This window comes from Bufo bufo, chromosome 1 (genome assembly GCF_905171765.1).
Source record: "Bufo bufo chromosome 1, aBufBuf1.1, whole genome shotgun sequence".
Taxonomy (NCBI): domain Eukaryota; kingdom Metazoa; phylum Chordata; class Amphibia; order Anura; family Bufonidae; genus Bufo; species Bufo bufo.
In genome coordinates this window covers 531,625,984-531,649,234 of record NC_053389.1, presented here as the reverse complement: position 1 = coordinate 531,649,234, position 23,251 = coordinate 531,625,984, and positions in this window count along the sequence as shown.

The window sequence follows — 23,251 nt, the reverse complement described above, 5'->3', positions numbered from 1 at the left end:
GGTTTTGGAAGAGTTGGAGTGTGGTTTTTGTTGAAGTCCTGTTCATCCATCATCCACAGAAGTTAAGTGTTCCGCTTGTTGTGTTTTGTATTTCTCCCCCCTGGTTGTTTACTAGACCCCAGCGAGATGCTGGTACCTTCACCAGGGAATGAACGGGTTGTCTCTGCCCTATCATTACCTTTAGGGCATCCTAGGGTCACCAGGGTTTTCTAGGTTCCTGTGTATGGGCCTCTCTACCATCGAGAGGTGCCCATACGGAAAAGAGTTAGGGCCAGGAGCAGGGTTTTATAGGCGGTGACCTTTTTCCTTCCCTAGCAGTGTGTCACGGCTGAGGATGGGAGAAATCCTCAGCCGTGCGATGCCAGAAGATGTTAGTGGCTGCTCGGCCAGGATGACAGAAATAGGGAGCAGGTCACCTCCTAGAGCTTCCCTAATCTGACCCTGACTCCTAGCTGCATGAGCCGACCTTGAAGGTAGGAGGGCTCATGCTCAGGAACCTCGGATCCCTACTGACCCTCCGCCGATCCCTGAGCTAGGGACTGGGTAGACAGCCCGTTCCTCCTGGACACGGAGGAACAGGAGTCTCACTGGCCAAGCTGCAAGGAAAAGGGATACAAAAACAGACCTATGGATATGGCAGGTGAACTGCACTAGTTCCACCTACCTGCCACAGCCTTGCTGACTGGATCCCTGTGCTGACACGCTGACGTCCACACCATACTTAAAAGGACACAGCCAACACACATACAGACAGGAACCCAGATCCATAGCTGCATTAAATAATAGAAGGAAAGCAACATCAACTTAACATCACATATAACATTTGCTATGACCACAAGGGTGGCCCTCACTGGCAGATGGTATTAGGTATGAGGATGACTCCAGCAGACCATGGCTGAAGTACCCCTCTGACTACTGCTCTCAGCAGAGGCTATATAGGCCCAAGTAGCCACACCCACACAGACACACCCAGTGCTCACAGTCCATGAAGGGAATTAACCCTTCTCACACCAGGGAAGGGAAGACCGCAACTTAAAAGTAAATACGCACACAATTACACTGCAGCTGTTACCGCAGGCAACGACATGCGTGGCAACCGTGTCCTGGGAGTCAGCCAGAAGGCCAAGACACTGCCACCACATGTACACAAAAACACGTTGCCTCGGGCAGCCACAAGTGAAGGGAAAATGTCAGTGCAAACACACAAACCTCGTGCACACCATTCCTATAAAAAGGCACACCTACAAAGACAGGTTGCCAGGTGCAACCGCATGCAGATTGCAGCAAGCTGCCAAGCAACAGCTCAGGCTGCTATGCTGCCAAGTACATCATAAGAACATGTTGCCAACGGCAACCACAAGTGAGGCAACGTACAAGCGGCCCTCACCTGTGATCGAAACAACCACACAAGATCGCAGGCAACAGCATGCGGTTTAGGAGTCACGACCATGACCTAGTGTCTTTCCCCTTTCTTATTGTTGTCTTTTGGTGTTCTCCCCTACTACATCCGTGACACAACCGTGCAAACTTGTTGGGTGTGTCAGATCAGGGCTAGCCTCCCTGGCATTCTTCCCTCTACCACCTCTCCATCATCTACCCCTTTGATTGCTTGCTCAGTGAGCAGCAAACTCTTTTCCAAATTGTCAACGCTTCTCAATGTTGAAATTCGCCCATTTAGATACTTGATGTGCGATTCCAAATGGGCAATTTGCTCACATTTTGAACAAAGATATGCATCCTCATACAGCTGTTCCATGACTGCATACATTAGACAAGATGTGCACTGGACTGCGCTGTCAATAATGGAACACATACTAAGTGTGGATTACGCAAAAAAAGAGAAAAATACAATGTAGTGCAGTGATAAGAATCTAACTTACTGTAGTCCCCTCCTAAAGTCCCTGAGTCTCAAGTCACGTAATCTAAAGTCACACACTTAATACAAACACACACTTGAACTCAAACACGCGAACACTTACAAACTCGCGTTATTTGCCTGCTTGTATAAATGCAGCTCTCAAACCAGCCTGCTTTTTTTCCTCTGGATTCAAAACGTAAAAAATAAATATATGTATTTGGCATCGCTGTAATAAATAGAATAAAGAATATTATGTAATTTGTACTGAAAAATGAAGGCCGTAAAATTTATAACGTTAAAAACTCATTTGCGGTATTGCCGTTTTTCCCATCTCCCTCCCAGAAAGTGTTAATAAAAGTTAATCTGTCACGAGGGTATCAAGAGCCACGTCTGACTCCGTTATACCCGGGGTCAGGAAGTCGCAGCGGGTGACTGCGCGCTCTATATCTAAAGATCACGTTGTTTTTTAGTGATTGTTTTCTGTGTTTGCCTTGCTATCCTTTTTGTCTCTCTCAGGGATCCGTAGCTTCTCCTCCTCAGCTGTTTCTTGTCTGCCACTCCCTACCTCCTTATATTCTCCCCTCACACTTCTCTAGTTGCCAGTTATAGAGCTTCCTGCCTGGACATCTATACTGACCCACTGGAGTGGTGAATCCTGCTTGTCGTTCCTGAGTGCTACCCTCCGGATCCCTGTTGGGCTTATTGTTGTCTCCTGTTGTCGCCCACCTGGGAATATATGTTGAGTCTGTGTTGTCTGTCCTCCCCTTGTTGTTTTCCCTTAGAGTTAGTGGTGCGGACTAGTGTTCCCATCGCCCTGTTCACTACCTAGGGCTCAGCTCAGGGAAAGCCAGGGCTTTAGGCACGTGATCGGCGTACGGGTGAGGAACCCGTCTAGGGACGTCAGGGCAGCCAGGTGCCAGCCGCCAGGTGAGTCAGGGGTCACCATCTTCCCTCTCACTTGGGCAGGGCCTTCCTCGTTCCCTCCCTCTGTGTCACGTATGTGATAGCCACGCCGACCGTGATATTATAACTGGCCCTTACTTTTTGAGAAAAAAATAAATAAAAAATAAATAAATTTTATAATTTTTTATTTGTTGTTTTTTTTCTCTCTCTCTACTTAGAATCCAATATGGATCCTATTGATGCCTTGGCAGAACAGCTTCAAAGCCTGTCTTTGGAGGTGGCAGGATTGAAGGCGTCTGTTCTCCAACAACAGCAGCAAATGCAGCAGACCGCACCCCCAGCGGTTGCTATGGGTAACCAGGTTGTCACTGAACCCAAGGTTGCTCTTCCCGACAGATTTTCTGGGGGAAGGGACAAATTTGCGACGTTCCGTGAGGCCTGCAAATTATATTTTAAGTTGCGCCCTTACTCCTCAGGTCATGAAGAACAGCGGGTAGGGATTGTCATTTCCCTGCTTCAGGGGGATCCGCAATCCTGGGCGTTCTCGTTACCCCCTGGTTCTCAGGCTCTTCGGTCAGTGGAGGGATTTTTTGGGGCTTTGGGTCTCATATATGATGACCCTGACCGAGTCGCCCTGGCTGAGTCGAAGTTACGGAGACTCCTACAGGGAGATCGGTCAGCAGAGGAATATTGCTCAGAGTTCCGTAGGTGGGCTACGGATACTCAGTGGAACGACCCGGCTCTCAGGAGTCAGTTCTGCTCTGGGTTATCTGAAAGGGTTAAGGATGCACTGGCGCTGTATGAGACCCCCCTTTCCCTTGATGCTGTTATGTCCCTCTCTATCAGAATAGATAGACGTCTTAGGGAGAGATCGAAAATTCCGGAGCAATTGGTTACCTCTCCCAAGCAACAGTCAGCCTGTACTGACTTAGATGAGCCTATGCAGCTAGGCGGAACTTCTCGTCAGGTCCGTCCTCCCGAGGTTCGCCGTAGGGGGGGGGCTTGTTTTTTCTGTGGGGGGAGGGGTCATTTCATTAATGTCTGTCCCTCCTTTCTCAAAAACAAAAGACCGTCGGAAAACTACTAACCCCGGGCTGTGCGGAGGATGTCAGCCGGGGGGTATACGTTTCCTCCATACGAACATCTCAATTTGTGTTACCAGCGGTCATTGTTTTTGGTGTTAAGACGGAGTCTATTTCTGTTTTTCTAGACAGTGGAGCAGGGGTAAACTTGATTGATGCCCATTTTGCCCGCACTATAGGTTTGTCTCTCTGTACGCTGCAGAGACCTATTCCCGTATTCGCTATAGATTCTGCTCCTCTGTCTCAGAGAAACCTCACCCATATTGTTCGTAATTTACACCTTCGGGTAGGGGACCACCATAATGAGTGTCTTTCATGTTACGTTCTGGAGGGCCTTCCCTCTCCGGTGGTATTGGGTCTTCCCTGGTTGATAGCGCACAATCCAGTGGTGGATTGGCAGGCCAGGGAGATATTGGAGTGGAGTGAGCATTGCAGAGAGAATTGCTTAAATAACAATTGCTTAATCGCCTCCATAGCTTCCCTACCTCCATTTATTTCGGACTTTGAGGACGTTTTTTCTGAAAAGGGTTGTCAGAAACTACCACCTCATCGTCCTTATGATTGCCCGGTTAACCTGATTCCCGGGGCAAAATTACCCAAGTCCAGGTTGTATAATCTTTCGGGTCCCGAGAGACAAGCCATGAAAGATTATATCTCCGAGAGTCTGGCTAAGGGACACATCAGACCCTCTTCTTCACCCATGGCTGCAGGGTTTTTCTTTGTTAAAAAGAAAGATGGGGGCCTGCGTCCTTGCTTAGATTTCCGTGAGTTAAACCAGATAACCATCCGTGACCCATACCCTCTTCCTCTCATTCCTGACCTTTTTAATCAGATTGCGGGTGCTAAGTGGTTCTCCAAACTTGATCTTAGGGGGGCCTACAATCTGATTCGTATCAGGGAAGGGGATGAGTGGAAGACAGCTTTTAACACCCCTGAGGGGCATTATGAAAATCTAGTTATGCCTTTCGGTCTGACCAATGCCCCTGCTGTCTTCCAACATTTCGTTAATGATATTTTTAGTCATCTCATCGGCAGGTTTGTAGTCATATACCTAGATGATATCTTAATTTATTCGGCTGATCTGAAAACACATGAGGTGCATGTCAGGCAAGTACTGCAGGTCCTACGGACGAATAAATTATATGCGAAAATTGAAAAATTTGTCTTCGCTGTTCAGGAATTACAGTTTCTGGGATATCTATTATCTGCTTCAGGTTTCCGCATGGATCCTGGGAAGGTCCAGGCAATTTTAGATTGGGATCTTCCTGAGAACCTTAAAGCCCTACAACGGTTTTTGGGTTTCGCTAATTTCTATAGAAAGTTCATTAAAAATTATTCAGTGATCGTTAAACCCCTTACCGACATGACTAGGAAGGGGACGGATTTTTCCAAATGGTCTGTCGCCGCTAAAGATGCATTTTCCTCTCTAAAGGAGAGGTTTACCTCGGCACCTGTTCTAATTCAACCTGATGTCTCCCAGCCTTTTATTGTCGAGGTAGATGCGTCAGAGGTGGGAGTGGGAGCTGTATTGTCTCAGGGTCCGTCTCCTGGCAAATGGCGTCCTTGCGCTTTCTTTTCCAAAAAATTATCTTCTGCGGAGAAGAATTATGATATTGGAAATAGGGAACTCTTGGCGATTAAACTGGCGCTTGAAGAGTGGCGTCACTTCTTAGAGGGAGCAATCCACCCCGTCACGGTGATTACGGATCACAAGAACCTTCTGTACCTAGAATCGGCTAAGCGTCTCACCCCTAGACAAGCTAGGTGGTCGCTATTCTTTACCAGATTTAACTTTGTAATCACCTATCGTCCTGGGGCAAAAAATACCAAGGCAGACGCATTATCTCGTAGTTTACCTGGAGGGGGTAATGTTTGTGATCCGGTACCTATTTTACAAAGAGGAGTGGTTGTCTCTGCTGTACACTCTGTTCTAGAGGGAAAGGTGTTAGAGGCTCAGGGGGACGCCCCGGCCTCTTGCCCCTCAGAGAAATTGTTTGTACCGTTAAACCTGCGTCTTGAATTATTAAAAGAACATCATAATTCGGCACTTGCTGGACACCCGGGTAGTAAAGCAACCTTGGAGCTTTTATCTCGTCGTTTTTGGTGGCCAAGGTTGCGTCAGGATGTAATGGATTTCGTGTCTACTTGTTCTACTTGTGCACGCGCGAAAGTCTCTCATACACGTCCAGCAGGGTCTTTATTGCCACTTTTCATCCCCAATAGGCCATGGACGCATCTGTCAATGGATTTCATCACTGACTTACCATTGTCGGCGGGTAAAACAGTTATCTTGGTAGTAGTAGACAGGTTTAGCAAAATGGTACACTTTATTGCGCTACCCGCACTTCCTAATGCTAAAACTCTCGCTCAGGTGTTTATCAGTGAAATCGTGAAGCTTCACGGGGTCCCTTCCGATGTGGTTTCGGATCGGGGAACCCAGTTTATTTCTAAGTTTTGGAAAGCTTTTTGTTCCCGTTTGGGGGTTCACTTGTCCTTTTCCCCAGCTTTCTATCCTCAGTCGAATGGACAGACTGAGCGTACCAACCAAAACCTAGAAACATATTTAAGGTGTTTTGTGTCTGAAAACCAAGAGTTGTGGTCATCATATTTACCGTTAGCTAAGTTTGCCATAAATAATCATTATCAGGAGTCCACTGGCAAGTCACCATTCCTTGGTGCATACGGTTTTCATCCCCAATTTTGTACTTTCAAAGAGGGGGGGTCTTCTGGGGTTCCCGAAGAGGAAAGGTTTTCTTCATCTCTTTCATCGGTATGGCAGAAGGTGCAAGTTAACTTGAAAAAGATGAGTGGTAAATATAAATGCATGGCCGATAAGAAACGGTCGCCAGGTCCGGACCTAGGAGTGAATGACTATGTGTGGTTGTCTACTAGGAATATTAAGTTGAAGGTTCCTTCTTGGAAACTGGGTCCTAGGTTCATTGGTCCCTATAAAATAGTAGCCGTCATTAACCCTGTGGCTTTTCGCCTGGAGCTACCTCAGACTTTTAAGATCCATAACGTCTTCCATAAATCGTTACTCAAGAAGTATGTTCCACCTCTAGAACCATCGCCGCTGCCACCTCCTCCTGTCATTGTGGCTGGTAATCTGGAGTTTCAAATAGCCAGAATTGTTGATTCTCGTCGGGTCCGCCGCTCTCTTCAGTATCTGGTGCATTGGAGGGGTTACGGTCCCGAGGAAAGAATGTGGGTTCCAGCGTCAGAGGTAAACGCCAACAGGTTAATTCAGACTTTCCATGCCTCTCGTCCGGAGAGACCTGGTCCTGAGTGTCCGGAGGCCCCTCGTGAAAGGGGGGGTACTGTCACGAGGGTATCAAGAGCCACGTCTGACTCCGTTATACCCGGGGTCAGGAAGTCGCAGCGGGTGGCTGCGCGCTCTATATCTAAAGATCACGTTGTTTTTTAGTGATTGTTTTCTGTGTTTGCCTTGCTATCCTTTTTGTCTCTCTCAGGGATCCGTAGCTTCTCCTCCTCAGCTGTTTCTTGTCTGCCACTCCCTACCTCCTTATATTCTCCCCTCACACTTCTCTAGTTGCCAGTTATGGAGCTTCCTGCCTGGACATCTATACTGACCCACTGGAGTGGTGAATCCTGCTTGTCGTTCCTGAGTGCTACCCTCCGGATCCCTGTTGGGCTTATTGTTGTCTCCTGTTGTCGCCCACCTGGGAATATATGTTAAGTCTGTGTTGTCTGTCCTCCCCTTGTTGTTTTCCCTTAGAGTTAGTGGTGCGGACTAGTGTTCCCATCGCCCTGTTCACTACCTAGGGCTCAGCTCAGGGAAAGCCAGGGCTTTAGGCATGTGATCGGCGTACGGGTGAGGAACCCGTCTAGGGACGTCAGGGCAGCCAGGTGCCAGCCGCCAGGTGAGTCAGGGGTCACCATCTTCCCTCTCACTTGGGCAGGGCCTTCCTCGTTCCCTCCCTCTGTGTCACGTATGTGATAGCCACGCCGACCGTGATATAATCATAAAGTTATGTGTACCCCAAAATGGTGTCATTACAAACTACAACTTGTCCCACAAAAAACAAGCCCTCATACAGCTATATAGATAGAAAAATAAAAAAGTTATAGCTCTTGGAAGGCGACGATGAAAAACGTTTGGTCAGTAAGGCCAAAAACAGGCTGGTCACTACGGGGTTAACATAAAAACTTGATTTAAACAATAGGTAATATTCTAATAACACATTCCTTTGCACTTTAAAACAATGACTATATTCATGGTATATCCTTCTACTCCCTTTAGTATCTCATACTAGGCTTTAACCAAACTTGTGCAAAGAAAAACTGGCTTAGTTGCCCATGGCAACCAATCAGATTGATCCTTTCAGTTTACACAGGAGCTCTGAAAAATGAAAGGTGAAATCTGATTGGTTGCTATGGGCAACTAAGCCAGTTCTCCTTTACACCAGTTTTGAGAAATCTCCCGTATAGATTTAATATATAGATACATGCAGATTTAGATTTACTAATCCTATAGATCGCGTAAACTGACTGGCAGTATGAAGATGCACCATATTTATCACAGTGGTTTAATTGGATGATAAATTTAGTGCATGACTAGACACTTTCAACTCACCTTACACTTCCTAATGGTTTTCTTGCCTTTGGCACAAATTGATGTTCATTAGACCACACTTCTTGCCATTAAAGAGGACCCATCTGCAAGAAATGCATTGCAATCTGCAGGCACCGTATTATCAAGCAAAATGTACACTGTAGTTTTGTGGGAAAATATTCAGCAAACCGTGTAATTTATTCCTTTAGGGTCCATTCATACGTTCGCAAAATGGGTCCGCATCCGTTCCGCAATTTTGCGGAACAGGTGCAGACCCATTGATTTTCAATGGGGCCGGAATGTGCTGTCCGCATTTGCGGATCTGCACTTCCGGGTCCGCATTTGCGGATCTGCAATTGCGGACAAGAAAAGGCATTTTCTATGAGAGTGACGGCTATGTGCGGTCCTCAAAATGCGGAACGCGGATCCACAAAACACATACGGACGTGTGAATGGACCCTTAACCACCTCAGCCCCCCTAGCTTAAACACCCTTAATGACCAGGCCACTTTTTACAGTTCTGACCTACACTACTTTAACCGTTTATTGCTCGGTCATGCAACTTACCACCCAAATGAATTTTACCTCCTTTTCTTCTCACTAATAGAGCTTTAATTTGGTGTTATTTCATTGCTGCTGACATTTTTTGTTATTTATCGAAATTTAACGATTTTTTTTGCAAAAAAATTACATTTTTCACTTTCAGTTGTAAAATTTTGCAAAAAAAAAAGACATCCATATATACATTTTTCTCTAAATTTATTGTTCTACATGTCATTGATAAAAAAAAAAATGTTTGGGTAAAAAAATAATGGTTTGGGTAAAAGTTATAGCGTTCACAAACTATGGTACAAAAATGTGAATTTCCGCTTTTTGAAGCAGCTCTGACTTTCTGAGCACCTGTCATGTTTCCTGAGGTTCTACAATGCCCAGACAGTACAAACACTCCACAAATGACCCCATTTCGGAAAGTAGACACCCTAAGGTATTCGCTGATGGGCATAGTGAGGTCATAGAACTTTTTCTTTTTTGTCACAAGTTAGCGGAAAATGATGTTTTTTTTTTTTTTTTCTTACAAAGTCTCATATTCCACTAACTTGTGACAAAAAAAAAAAACTTCCATGAACTCACTATGCCCATCATGAAATACCTTGGGGTGTCTTCTTTCCAAAATGGGGTCACTTGTGGGGTAGTTATACTGCCCTGGCATTTTAGGGGCCCAAATGCATGCAAAGTAGTTTGAAATCAAAATCTGTAAAAAATGGCTGGTGAAATCCGAAAGGTGCTCTTTGGAATGTGGGCCCCTTTGCCCACCTAGGCTGCAAAAAAGTGTCACACATGTGGTATTGCCGTACTCAGGAGAAGTTGGGCAATGTGTTTTGGGGTGTCATTTTACATATACCCATGCTGGGTGAGAGAAATATCTTGGCAAAAGACAACTTTTCCCATTTTTTTATACAAAGTTGGCATTTGACCAAGATATTTATCTCACCCAGCATGGGTATATGTAAAATGACACCCCAAAACACATTGCCCAACTTCTCCTGAGTACGGCGATACCAGATGTGTGACACTTTTTTGCAGCCCAGGTGGGCAAAGGGGCCCACATTCCAAAGAGCACCTTTCGGATTTCACCGGCCATTTTTTTTACAGATTTTGATTTCAAACTACTTACCACACATTAGGGCCCCTAGAATGCCAGGGCAGTATAACTACCCCACAAGTGACCCCATTTTGGAAAGAAGACACCCCAAGGTATTCCGTGAGGGGCATGGCGAGTTCCTAGAATTTTTTATTTTTTGTCACAAGTTAGTGGAATATGAGACTTTGTAAGAAAAAAATAAATAAAAAATCATCATTTTCCGCTAACTTGTGACAAAAAAAAATTCTAGGAACTCGCCATGCCCCTCACGGAATACCTTGGGGTGTCTTCTTTCCAAAATGGGGTCACTTGTGGGGTGTTATACTGCCCTGGCATTCTAGGGGCCCTAATGTGTGGTAAGTAGGTAAATGACCTGTGAAATCCTAAAGGTGCTCTTTGGAATGTGGGCCCCTTTGCCCACCTAGGCTGCAAAAAAGTGTCACACATGTGGTATCGCCGTATTCAGGAGAAGTTGGGCAATGTGTTTTGGGGTGTCTTTTTACATATACTCATGCTGGGTGAGAGAAATATCTCGGCAAAAGACAACTTTTCCCATTTTTTATACAAAGTTGGCATTTGACCAAGATATTTATCTCACCCAGCATGGGTATATGTAAAATGACACCCCAAAACACATTGCCCAACTTCTCCTGAGTACGGCGATACCAGATGTGTGACACTTTTTTGCAGCCTAGATGCGCAAAGGGGCCCACATTCCTTTTATGAGGGCATTTTTTGACATTTGGATCCCAGACTTCTTCTCACGCTTTAGGGCCCCTAAAATGCCAGAGCAGTATAAATACCCCACATGTGACCCCATTTTGGAAAGAAGACACCCCAAGGTATTCAATGAGGGGTATGGCGAGTTCATAGAATTTTTTTTTTTTGGCACAAGTTAGCGGAAATTGATTTTTTTTTTTTTTTCTCACAAAGTCTCCCTTTCCGCTAACTTGGGACAAAAATTTCAATCTTTTATGGACTCAATATGCCCCTCACGGATTTCCTTGGGGTGTCTTCTTTCCGAAATGGGGTCACATGTGGGGTATTTATACTGCCTTAGCATTCTAGGCGCCCTAAAGTGTGAGAAGAAGTCTGGAATATAAATGTCTAAAAAATTTTACGCATTTGGATTCCGTGAGGGGTATGGTGAGTTCATGTGAGATTTTATTTTTTGACACAAGTTAGTGGAATATGAGACTTTGTAAGAAAAAAATAATAATTTCCGCTAACTTGGGCCAAAAATTTTTTGAATGGAGCCTTACAGGGGGGTGATCAATGACAGGGGAGTGATCAATGACAGGGGGGTGATCAGAGAGTCTATATGGGGTGATCACCCCCCTGTCATTGATCACCCCCCTATAAGGCTCCATTCAGATGTCCGTATGTGTTTTGCGGATCCGATCCATGTATCCGTGGATCCGTAAAAAACATACGGACATCTGAATGCAGCCTTACAGGGGGGTGATCAATGACAGGGGGGTGATCAATGACAGGGGGGTGATCAGGGAGTCTATATGGGGTGATCACCCCCCTGTCATTGATCACCCCCCTGTAAGGCTCCATTCAGATGTCCGTATGTGTTTTGCGGATCCGATCCATGTATCCGTGGATCCGTAGAAAACATACGGACATCTGAATGCAGCCTTACAGGGGGGTGATCAATGACAAGGGGGTGATCAATGACAGGGGGGTGATCAGGGAGTCTATATGGGGTGATCACCCCCCTGTAAGGCTCCATTCAGAAGTCCGTATGTGTTTTGCGGATCCGATCCATGTATCCGTGGATCCGTAAAAAACATACGGACATCTGAATGCAGCCTTACAGGGGGGTGATCAATGACAGGGGGGTGATCAAGGAGTCTATATGGGGTGATCGCCCCCCTGTCATTGATCACCCCCCTGTAAGGCTCCATTCAGATGTCCGTATGTGTTTTGCGGATCCGATCCATGTATCCGTGGATCCGTAAAAAACATACGGACATCTGAATGGAGCCTTACAGGGGGGTGATCAATGACAGGGGGGTGATCAATGACAGGGGGGTGATCAATGACAGGGGGGTGATCAGGGAGTCTATATGGGGTGATCACCCCCTGTCATTGATCACCCCCCTATAAGGCTCCATTCAGATGTCCGTATGTGTTTTGCGGATCCGATCCATGTATCCGTGGATCCGTAAAAAACATACGGACATCTGAATGCAGCCTTACAGGGGGGTGATAAATGACAGGGGGGTGATCAATGACAAGGGGGTGATCAGGGAGTCTATATGGGGTGATCACCCCCGTCATTGATAACCCCCCTGTAAGGCTCCATTCAGACGTCCGTATGTTTTTTACGGATCCGATCCATGTATCAGTGGATCTGTAAAAATCATACGGACATCTGAATGGAGCCTTACAGGGGGGTGATCAATGACAGGGGGTTGATCAGGGAGTCTATATGGGGTGATCGCCCCCGTCATTGATCACCCCCCTGTAAGGCTCCATTCAGACGTCCGTATGTTTTTTACGGATCCGATCCATGTATCAGTGGAGCCGTAAAAATCATACGGACGTCTGAATGGAGCCTTACAAGGGGGTGATCAATGACAGGGGGGTGATCAGGGAGTCTATATGGGGTGATCTGGGGTGATCAGGGGTTAATAAGTGACAGGGTGTAGTGTAGTGGTGTTTGGTGCTACATATTACAGAGCTGCCTGTGTCCTCTGGTGGTCGATCCAAACAAAGGGGACCACCAGAGGACCAGGTAGCAGGTATATTAGACGCTATTATCAAAACAGCTTCTAATATACCTGTTAGGGGTTAAAAAAATCACATCTCCAGCCTGCCAGCGAACGATCGCCGCTGGCAGGCTGGAGATCCACTCGCTTACCTTCCGATCCTGTAAACGCGCGCGCCTGTGTGCGCGCGTTCACAGGAAATCTCGCGGCTCGCGAGATGACGCATATATGCGTGACTGTGCGCAGGGCTGCTGCCTCCGGAACGCGATCCTGCGTTAGGCGGTCCGGAGGCGGTTAAGCCTCTGCTCTTTCTGAATTGAAAGGGTTTGTGTTGCTTCAGCAAATAGTATTTATCATGTAGACAAAGCATGGACACACCCAGTGGGTTGCAGCAGATAAGACACTCCCCCTGAGCTGCAGCAGAGCAATGAATGGGGAGATCCATGTGCAGTACAGGACTGGTTCTAGCTTTGTTAGAAAGAGGTTGTTATGTACTATATGATGTCTGATTTTCATTTTTTACGTTAGTCATGGGATAACCCCTTTAAATAAGTGCCAACTGACATTTTATATAATCAATCAATGCGCATTACCGGTCAGAAGTCTGCCCATATTAAAGGACCCTATACACTACATTTGAAAGCTCAGCTCATTTTATACAATACAGTTCCCCCAACCCGTTAATTAATATTTCACAATATCTGGATGCTGGTTTTAGAGGGTGGCATCCACAATCTGTAGTGAAGAATTGTTCACACCAGGGCAGATATTGCTCATCTGCATTGCTGCACAGGTATGTTGTTGTATGAGAATAGCAAGTAAAATGAGCACTGCAGAAAGTATGTCTGTGGAATGTCCTGAGGTATAATGGAAAAGAAATGGAGAATAGAAAGGGATTTAGCAAAAAATGAGAACAGAAAAACAGAAAAAAATATTATTTCATGTGATTAGGAAACTGGGTGTCATGTATGAAAATGGTTATTTCCATCACCATTTTTGAACCCATCTGTGCAGTGGAGTTACAGAAGAGTAACATGCTATGAGAAGAATATGTTATGTTGCACTAGAGGCCCTTTGTCACAGATGTTACTGTTGTAGACAGACATTCGGTGCCTCATGAGCAGTGATGGCCAGTTCGCATTGTTCACCCGCGAACATATGCGGGCTGCCATCTTTTTTCACAAGTCCGGCGAGGCACAGGTAAGCCCTTACCTTTGCCTGTGCGCGAGCCGGACTGAAAACAAATGCGGTCACCGGGAGCAGGCAGTTCTGAGAACAGCCCAATGAAGGCCCCCGGTGGCTGTTCTCGGAACTGCCTGCTCCCGCTGACCGCACTTGTTTTCAGACCGGCTCGCGCACAGGCACAGGTAAGGGCTTACCTGTGCCTCGCCGGACTTGTGAAAAAAGATGGCAGCCCGCATTTGTTCGCGGGCGAACAATGCGAACTGGCCATCACTGCATGAGGTATATTATTATTATTTATTATTAAAGCTCCATTCATTCCATAGCGCTGTACATATGATGAGGGGTATACATACATAATACTGACAATTATTATTATTATTTATTATTAAAGCTCCATTCATTCCATAGCGCTGTACATATGATGAGGGGTATACATACATAATACTGACAATTATTATTATTATTTATTATTAAAGCGCGATTCATTCCATAGCGCTGTACATATGATGAGGGGTATACATCCATAATACAGACAATTATTATTATTATTATTTATTATTAAAGCGCGATTCATTCCATAGCGCTGTACATATGATGAGGGGTATACATCCATAATACAGACAATTATTATTTATTATTAAAGCGTGATTCATTCCATAGCGCTGTACATATGATGAGGGGTATACATACATAATACAGACAATTATTATTTATTATTAAAGCGCGATTCATTCCATAGCGCTGTACATATGATGAGGGGTATACATACATAATATAGACAATTATTATTATTATTTATTATTAAAGCGCGATTCATTCCATAGCGCTGTACATATGATGAGGGGTATACATCCATAATACAGACAATTATTATTATTATTTATTATTAAAGTGTGATTCATTCCATAGCACTGTACATATGATGAGGGGTATACATACATAATACAGACAATTATTATTATTATTATTTATTATTAAAGCGCCATTCATTCCATAGCGCTGTACATATGATGAGGGGTATACATCCATAATACAGACAATTATTATTATTATTTATTATTAAAGCGCTATTCATTCCATAGCGCTGTACATATGATGAGGGGTATACATCCATAATACAGACAATTGCACTAAAGCAGGGGTGGCCAACCCGCGGCTCCTCGGACCTTCACTTGCGGCTCTCAGAGGAGCACGGTCTCCTCTACATATGCGGCTCGCAGAGGGGAGCGTGCCAGGGATGTCGCAGGTTTCAAAATATTAGCATCACAGGGGAGAAGGAAGAAGAAAGCAGTCCCCTCCTCCCCCCTGTGCTGCCGCTGCCACCAATGAGAAAGTAGAGGGGAAGAGGAGGGGAGGGGCTGTTTCCACTGCCACCAATGAAGTTAACTCACTCATTTATTCAAATACAGGAGGCGGGTTCTGGCTGCAGAATCATATAGCCCGCACCTGAGGGGTTAAGTGCCGGGGAACGCAGCATAGAGGCCAGGTGTCGGCTATGTGATTCTGCCGGCACCCGCCCCCTTAATACATGCAGGCCCGCGCTCTGACCTGACGCTGTGCACGTCAGGTCACTGTGGAGAGGTCGCCACAGTCTTCAGAGCAGCGGCAGCAGAGGTAGGATAAGCCTCCTACACAGTTTTATTTTATTAAAGTACTGATCTGGGGGTCTTATCTGACATGGGGGTAGTATGAGCTCAGATAAGACCCCCAAATCCTCATCAGACCCACAAAATAAGTCTCCCCAGTGCTCACATAAGACACAAAAAATCTGACACCCCATGCTCACATCTCCCCTATGTCAAATCACCCCTGAGCATCTGAGCGGTCATTTGATAATAAGGCGGTCTAACTCAATTGCAGTAATACTTTCGCGTGCACGCATATTTGTGTAAACGGATAGCCTGTGGCTCTTGGCAGTCATACGATTTTTTTTTTCTGGCTCTTTGTGTCAGTAAGGTTGGCCACCCCTGCACTAAAGCCTCATTCACACATCAGTGTTTTGGTCAGTGAGCCAAAACCAGGATTGGAGCCTGCACAGACATAAGGTATAAGGGAACGATCTGCACCTGTTCTGTGTTTAGAGCCGCACCTGGTTTTAGCTCACAATCACTGACGTGTGAATGCGGCATGAGGTGTATATAAGTATATCTCATTTTGGAATATTGCCACTCCTGTCAGAACTGGTGCTAAGATGTCTGCCTCTCCATCAAGTCGACACATCAGTTTAGCATTCTTTATGTTGCCTTTGCACACCACAAAATAAACTTTTAAAACATTTTTCAGTAGGTTTATTTATTATGTTTTTCTTGTACCCTTTGCCCAAAAACTTGTGAAGTATAATGGGAAAAATATCTATTTCTGGATAAGGATCTAGCAATCCAGTATACTGTATACGAAAAAGATTAAGATTACATTTCTTCTATCTTTTGTAGTGATTGTGGTAATCTAAAATAAACACTGCCAGGACTGACTCTGGGAGGGTTTAATCCTATTTACTCTCCGTCCTTCATTTTCATGTTTTAATGTTATCACTAGTAACAAGCTTTCTCCAGCTATTTGTCAGAGGATTTTGTATGAGAATGGAAAGGTTTGCACTGATAGCAGATGAATAAGCTCAATGACATTTCATATCTGTGACCAGACTGAGGCTTGGAAGAGGAACATCTTAAGATTTGTGAAGAATGTAGCTCAACAAGCCCATGTCCACACTCATGCTGAAGAGCTTTTCCATGGACTGCAGACACAAAAATGTCATACAGATGCACTTAAAAAAAATAAAAAAATTCTGTATTAATACTACATTTTAGATAGTTTTTGTTCATGTGACCTCTCATAATGACATTCACTGCAACAGGAATATAACTCCTGAGGCATTGGTTTCAGAATACACCTATCACCCTCGGCCCATTAAGTTCTGCAAAAATGGTTGTCAAACGGAGTGTCAATAATTTAATTGTACGCTTTTGCACACCAATCCATGTCATTTATCATACAGGATAAAACTTAATGGTAAGCAGTTTAAAGGGGTTGTTCACCTTCCCTTTCTGTCACACCCTCTCCTACTTCGCCAGACCTGCAGAGGGAAGCTTACTTATCTGCTCTCTGCTGCTGGATTCTGGCTCCGCCAGACCCTCGCCACCGCTGCCTCGCTCCAGTCTGTGTGTGTCAACGTCATCACATTTGACGGGAGTCACATGGCCGCTGCAGCTACAGCAGTGATGTGTGCCCCATTCGTAACGTGACCCAGTGACATGACACATGGGGGGACACATCACTGCTGTGGCCAGTCACTGGCTGCAGCGGCACATGCCCATATTAAAGGACTCTTTTACATTGGTTTTGAAAGTGCCACATGGCCCCGTCAACATGGAGACCAGAGTGCAGCAGCTGCGGTGGGGATTTTTGTTCTGGAAAATGTCATCTTTGGAAAATTATACGGACAACATCAAAGTTAAAATGTTACTGTAGCCTTTAACCTTATCCCAGACCTAAATGTATATATTCCTATGTTTTCACATATATACAGTATATGTTTCTAAATGGTAGAGATGTCCTGCACTAATAATGGAGTGACAAAACTTCAAACTCTGTTTACTCTTTTGAAAAACTAGACTGCAGAAATAACAGTGCCATACAGACAGCATCGGACTGAAGTTAATCCCCTGTGTATATAGGACCTTAAGGGCCCTGTTTTATTAGGGGTCCATTATTGTCAGAGCATGGGCCCACCGGAGGATCCTCTGGTACTCTGGTGGGTCAGTCCGACCCTTCATACAGATAGTTCTCCCATAGAAATAACACTCCCAGACTGTGGTCAATAGTAATAGTGCCCTCTTAAGAACCCCCATAGCAACCCTATTAGTAATAATACTCTCTATATAGTGCCTAGTAATAATGCCCCAAAGTACTCCCAGTATTAATAATGCCTTTAGTGGGGGAAAAAAGGCCCCCCTATAGTAGCCCCAGCAGTAACAAGGCCCCCTATAAAGCGGCCAGTAGTAATAAGACCAATCTATAGGGCACCCCTATAGAGCCCACAGTACTAATAAAGCCCCATATAGTGGCCCCAGTATTTATAATGCTCTGTGTAGTAGTCCCAGTATTTATAAAGCCCCGCTGCAGTGTAGTTATAATGACCCCCTCTAGTTCCAGTACGTATAATGAACCCCCCCTGTAGTGCCCATAAGTATATTCCCCTTTCTCTGGCCTCTATTATAGTGCTCTGGCCTGTATTATAATGCCCCCCCCCATAGTGCTAGTATGTATAATGTTCTCACCCCCCGTAGTCCCCCTGTATTATTATGCTCTCATCCCCCCATAGTATAATGCCCCTCTGTAGTAGCAGTGTATATAATGCTCTCCCCCTTATAGTCCAATTGTAGTATATGCCCTCTGTAGTGGCAGTATATATAATGCGTTCCAGCCTGTAGGCCCCCCATAGTATAATGCCCCCCGTACTGGCAGTTCATATATATAATGCACCCCCCTGTGTAACCCCCTAATGGTCTGAGACCTATGAGGCTGAACAGCAGGGATGGGAGCCATAGGCAGAATATAGAACATGCTGCGTTTTTCACGCAACGCAGAACTGATGCATGAAAAAAAATGCTCATGTACTCAGACCCATTGAAATGAATGGGTCAGGATTCAGTGCGGGTGCCATGCATTCACGTCACGCATTGCACCTGCGCTTAAAACTCGCTCGTGTGAAAGGGGCCTAACTAGCAACTAATACAGCTATTTTACCAGAAGTGGCTTTGATTGGTTGGATCTGGGTTTGGGGAATTGTATGTTGAATCTGGTTTCAACTTACAATGGGTCAGAAAAGACCATTGTATGTTGAAAATATTGTATCTTGAGGCCATTGTATCTTGAGGGATCACCGTATTGATTTTTAATTCCTCCAGTATGCATGGATTTTTTCCAGAAAATATTCGATGATGTTTCAGTTGGTATGATGTTTTTTCCAAGTTATATCTGTGTAGAAAATAGTGGGGGGGGAATCATGAATCAAATATGTACAATGGTGGAAAGAATATAGTCACACAGATAATTAACAAGACTGTTAGACAGATACACAACTACCAATACAACACACTTAGAAAATATAATCCATGTGGCAAAGGGATGTAGAATGCAATAACAGATGAAGGACAATGAACTAGCACTAAGTAGGGTATAGAACACTGAAATACACTGGAGTGGGGCAATCAATATGTACTGTATAGTATCAAGAGTAAAAAACTACTGCTCACCCGTGTACCCAGACCAATGAAATGAAAAAAGAGGGTATATTCCAGCATCCAGTTTCCAGATAAATGTAGTCTTTATTAGTGTTGAGCTAACCCGAACTGCAAAGTTCGGGTCCGCACCGAACTTTGCGAGTTCGGGTACTCAGACCTGAACCCGAACTTTGCAGCAAAAGTTCGGGTTCAAGTTCAGTGTTCGGGCTTTTAATAAAGCTTGTTGAAAGGCTTCAGGGCAGCCAATCAACAACCTTTTAAGCTGTGGTCACTTAGAAGCCATCACAGCCATGCCTATTAATTGCATGGCTGTGATTGGCCGGTGCATCATGTGACCCAGCCTCTATACAAGCTGGATCATGTGTAGCACCGCCCATCAGCTCTGAGTAGTGCAGGGACAGGAAGCAGGCAGCTGAAGTGAGGGAGAGTGTTAGGAATCTCATCTGGCTATTTATTCTGTGGGTGACCTATAGTGATTTTCTTGTGGGTGCAATACACCATCTTTGTACCCCTGACACAAAAATTTAATAATTAATCTGGCTGCTAATTCTGTGGGTGACCTATAGCAATTTTTTTGTGGGTGCAATGCACCATATTTGTACCCCTGACACAAAAATATAATACTTAATCTGTCTGTTAGTTTGGTGTGAGGTACACCTGCACTGCATATGTGACAGGAAAATTAATATAGTTAATCTGTCTGTTAGTTCAGTGGGTGACCTCAAAGAATGAAGAGAGCATCAAATAAGGGACGTGGCCCTGGTTGTGGTGCTGCTGGTGTTGGTGGAGATCCTGTTGCAGGGAGAGGACGTGGTCGATCTGTCTTTCACCTCACCCCCTTGCAAATCAGCAAAGCAGTCTGAGCCCCAAGTCATGCAGAAGTCTCTTATGCTTTTTGATGACTCTGCTGGCAGGGTTTCCGTGGGCCATCCACCTAGTTCTACCCCAGAAGTGGAAGAGATTGAGTGCACTGATGTCTAACCACTTATGAATCAGGATGTGGACATGGGAGGACCACCGCAGCACGTCTCTGTTGATGATGACTAAACACAGGTGCCCTCTGCAGCGGCTTTCTGCAGTGTGCAGACCGGCAAGGAGGGCATGGGCGAAGAGTGGGTGGAAGATGATGTAGAGGATGATGAGGCCCTAGACCCACATGGAATCAAGGTCATGTGAGTGACTTGTGCAGTTCGGAGGAAGAGATGGTGGTCACACAGCGCCAGCCGCACAGCAAAATAGGGAGCAGGATGAAGTGGTGGCCATCCCCTAGCCAGTATACCTGCTACTGCCTACCGCACCCAGGGACTGAACACACCAAAGCCAGCTCCAAGGAGTTTCCTGACATGGCAGTTCTTCAGACAATGTGCTGACGACAAGACGCAAGTGGTTTGCACGCTGTGCAATCGAAGCCTGAAGCGAGGCATAAATGTTTAAACCTGAGCACCACCTGCATGACCAGGCATCTAAGTGCAAAGCACGAGCTGCAGTGGAGTAGACACCTCAAAAACCACAAAAGATCTTAGGCTCCTCCTGCTCCCTCTTCTTCTGCAGTCTCGGCCTCTTCCTCCCCCTCTGGAGTGACAGTGGCACCTGCCACCCCGCTAATAGAGGATGTGGCAGCAACACCACCACCTTCACCACTGTCACCGTCACCAAGCATCTCCACACTGTCCGATGGAAGCTTTCAGCTGTCCATCCCCCAAACACTGGAGAGAAAGAGGAAGTACCCGCCTACCCATCCGCGATCCCTGGCCCTGAATGCCAGCATTTCAAAATTCCTGGCCTTTGAAATGCTGTCATTCCATCTGGTGGAGACGGAGACTTTTAAAAACCTTATGGCGGTGGCTGTCCCACAGTATGTGGTTCCCAGCCGCCACTACTTTTCCAAGCGAGCCATCCCTGCCCTGCACAACCAAGTGGCGGACAAAATCAGGTGTGCTCTGCGCAACGTCTTCTGTGGCAAGATCCACATAACCACTGATATGTGGACCAGTAAGCATGGGCAGGGATGTTATATCTCCCTAACTGCACACTGGGTAAATGCAGTGGCGGTTGGGGCTGGGGGGGATAGCAGTTTAGCACATGTCCTTCCACCACCGAGGATTGCAGGATGTTTCTCGTTGCCTCCTGTTGACTCCTCCTCCTCCTCCTCTTCCTCCTTTACCGCCTCCTCATCCGGTCAGCGTAACACCTGCACCACCAATTTGAGCACAGCCAGGGGGAAACAACAGCAGGTTGTTTTAAAACTCATCTGTTTGGGGGAAAAAAACCACACCGCGCAGGAGCTGTGGACGGGCCTTTAACAACAAACCGATGAGTGGTTGGTGCCACTGAGCCTCAAGCCCGGCCTGGTGGTGTGCGATAACGGGCGAAATCTCATAGCAGCTCTGGGCCTAGCCAGTTTAACGCACATCCCTTGCCTGGTGCATGTGTTGAATTTGGTGGTTCCTGAAAAATTACCCTGATATGTCAGAGCTGCTGCAGAAAGTGTGGGCCGTCTGTGCGCGCTTTCAGAGTTCTTATCCTGCTGCTGCTCTCCTGTCTGCGCTGCAGCATAACTTCGGCCTTCCCGCTCACCGTCTCATATGCACTGTACCCACAAGGTGGAACTCCACCTTGCACATGCTGGAGAGACTGTGCGAGCAGCAGCAGCAGGCAATAGTGGAATTTCAGCTGCAGCACGCACGGTCGAGTCGCTCTGCAGAACAGCACGACATTCGGGACATGTGTGCCATGTTGCGCTGTTTCGAGTACTCCACCAACATGGCCAGTGTCCATGACGCCGTCCCCAGCGTTACTATTTCACTTCTATGTCTCCTTGAAAAAATGCTTCAGGCAATGATGGAAGAGGATGTGGCACAGGAGGAAGAGGGATCATTTCCACGGTTATCAGGCCAGTCATTCGCAAGTCGCTCGGAGGGTGGGTTCCTGCACCAACAGAGGCCAGGTACACAACTGTCCAGCCAGGACACAGTTCTGGAGGATAAAGAGGAGGAGGATGATGAGGGGGAGGAACCGTGTTCACAGCAGTGGCACCCAAAGCAGCTCATGGGCATCACTGGAGTGTGGCTGGGAGGATATAGAGGATACAGACGATACACCTCCCACAGAGGACAGCTTGTCGTTGCCTCTCGGCAGCCTGGCACACATGAGCGACTACATGTTGCAGTGCCTGCGCAATGACAGCCGAGTTTCCCACATTCTAACCAGTGCTGATTACTGTGTGGCCACCCTGCTGGATCCCCACTACAAGGACAACGTGCTGTCCTTAATTCCATCACTGGAGCATGACGGAAGATGAGCGAGTAGAAGCGCACGCTGGTAGACGCGCTGCTGATGGCATTCCCACCTGACAGCGGGGGTTCAGTGGAAGCACAAGGCGAAGGCAGAGGAGGAGGAAGAAGTCGCCACCGCAGCTGGGGCATCGCCAGCACCTCAGAAAGGAGGGTTAGCATGGCCAAAATGTGGAAAATCTTTGTCAGCATGCCACAACAACAGCAACACCAGCTGGTATGGAACGTCTTAGCAGGAGGCAGCATTTCAGCAACATGGTGGAACAGTACGTGTGCACATGCCTACACGTACTGACTGATGGGTCTGCCCTATTCAACTTCTGGGTCTCCAAATTGGGCACATGGCCTGAGCTTGCCCTTTACGCCTTGGAGGTGCTGGCCTGCCCTGCGGCCAGTGTATTGTTCGAACATGTGTTTAGCATGGCAGGGGGGGTGATCACAGACAAGCGCAGCCGCCTGTCCACAGCCAACGTGGACAAGCTCACGTTCATTAAAATGAACCAGGCATGGATCCCGCAGGACTTGACTATACCTTGTGCTGAATAGACATGTATACCGGCCTTAACCAGCCATTGTTATACTCCAGCGCACTTTCTCTTTGCGTTCTCTTTTCTATTTCCCAATGTTTTGGGGCCTTCCCAAATTTATAAATAAATAAGTAAATAAATAAAGGAGAAAAAAAAACAATCTTGGATATCTCCTCCACTGCTGCTTCCACCTACATCGCCACGTCTACCGCCTCCTCAACCTCC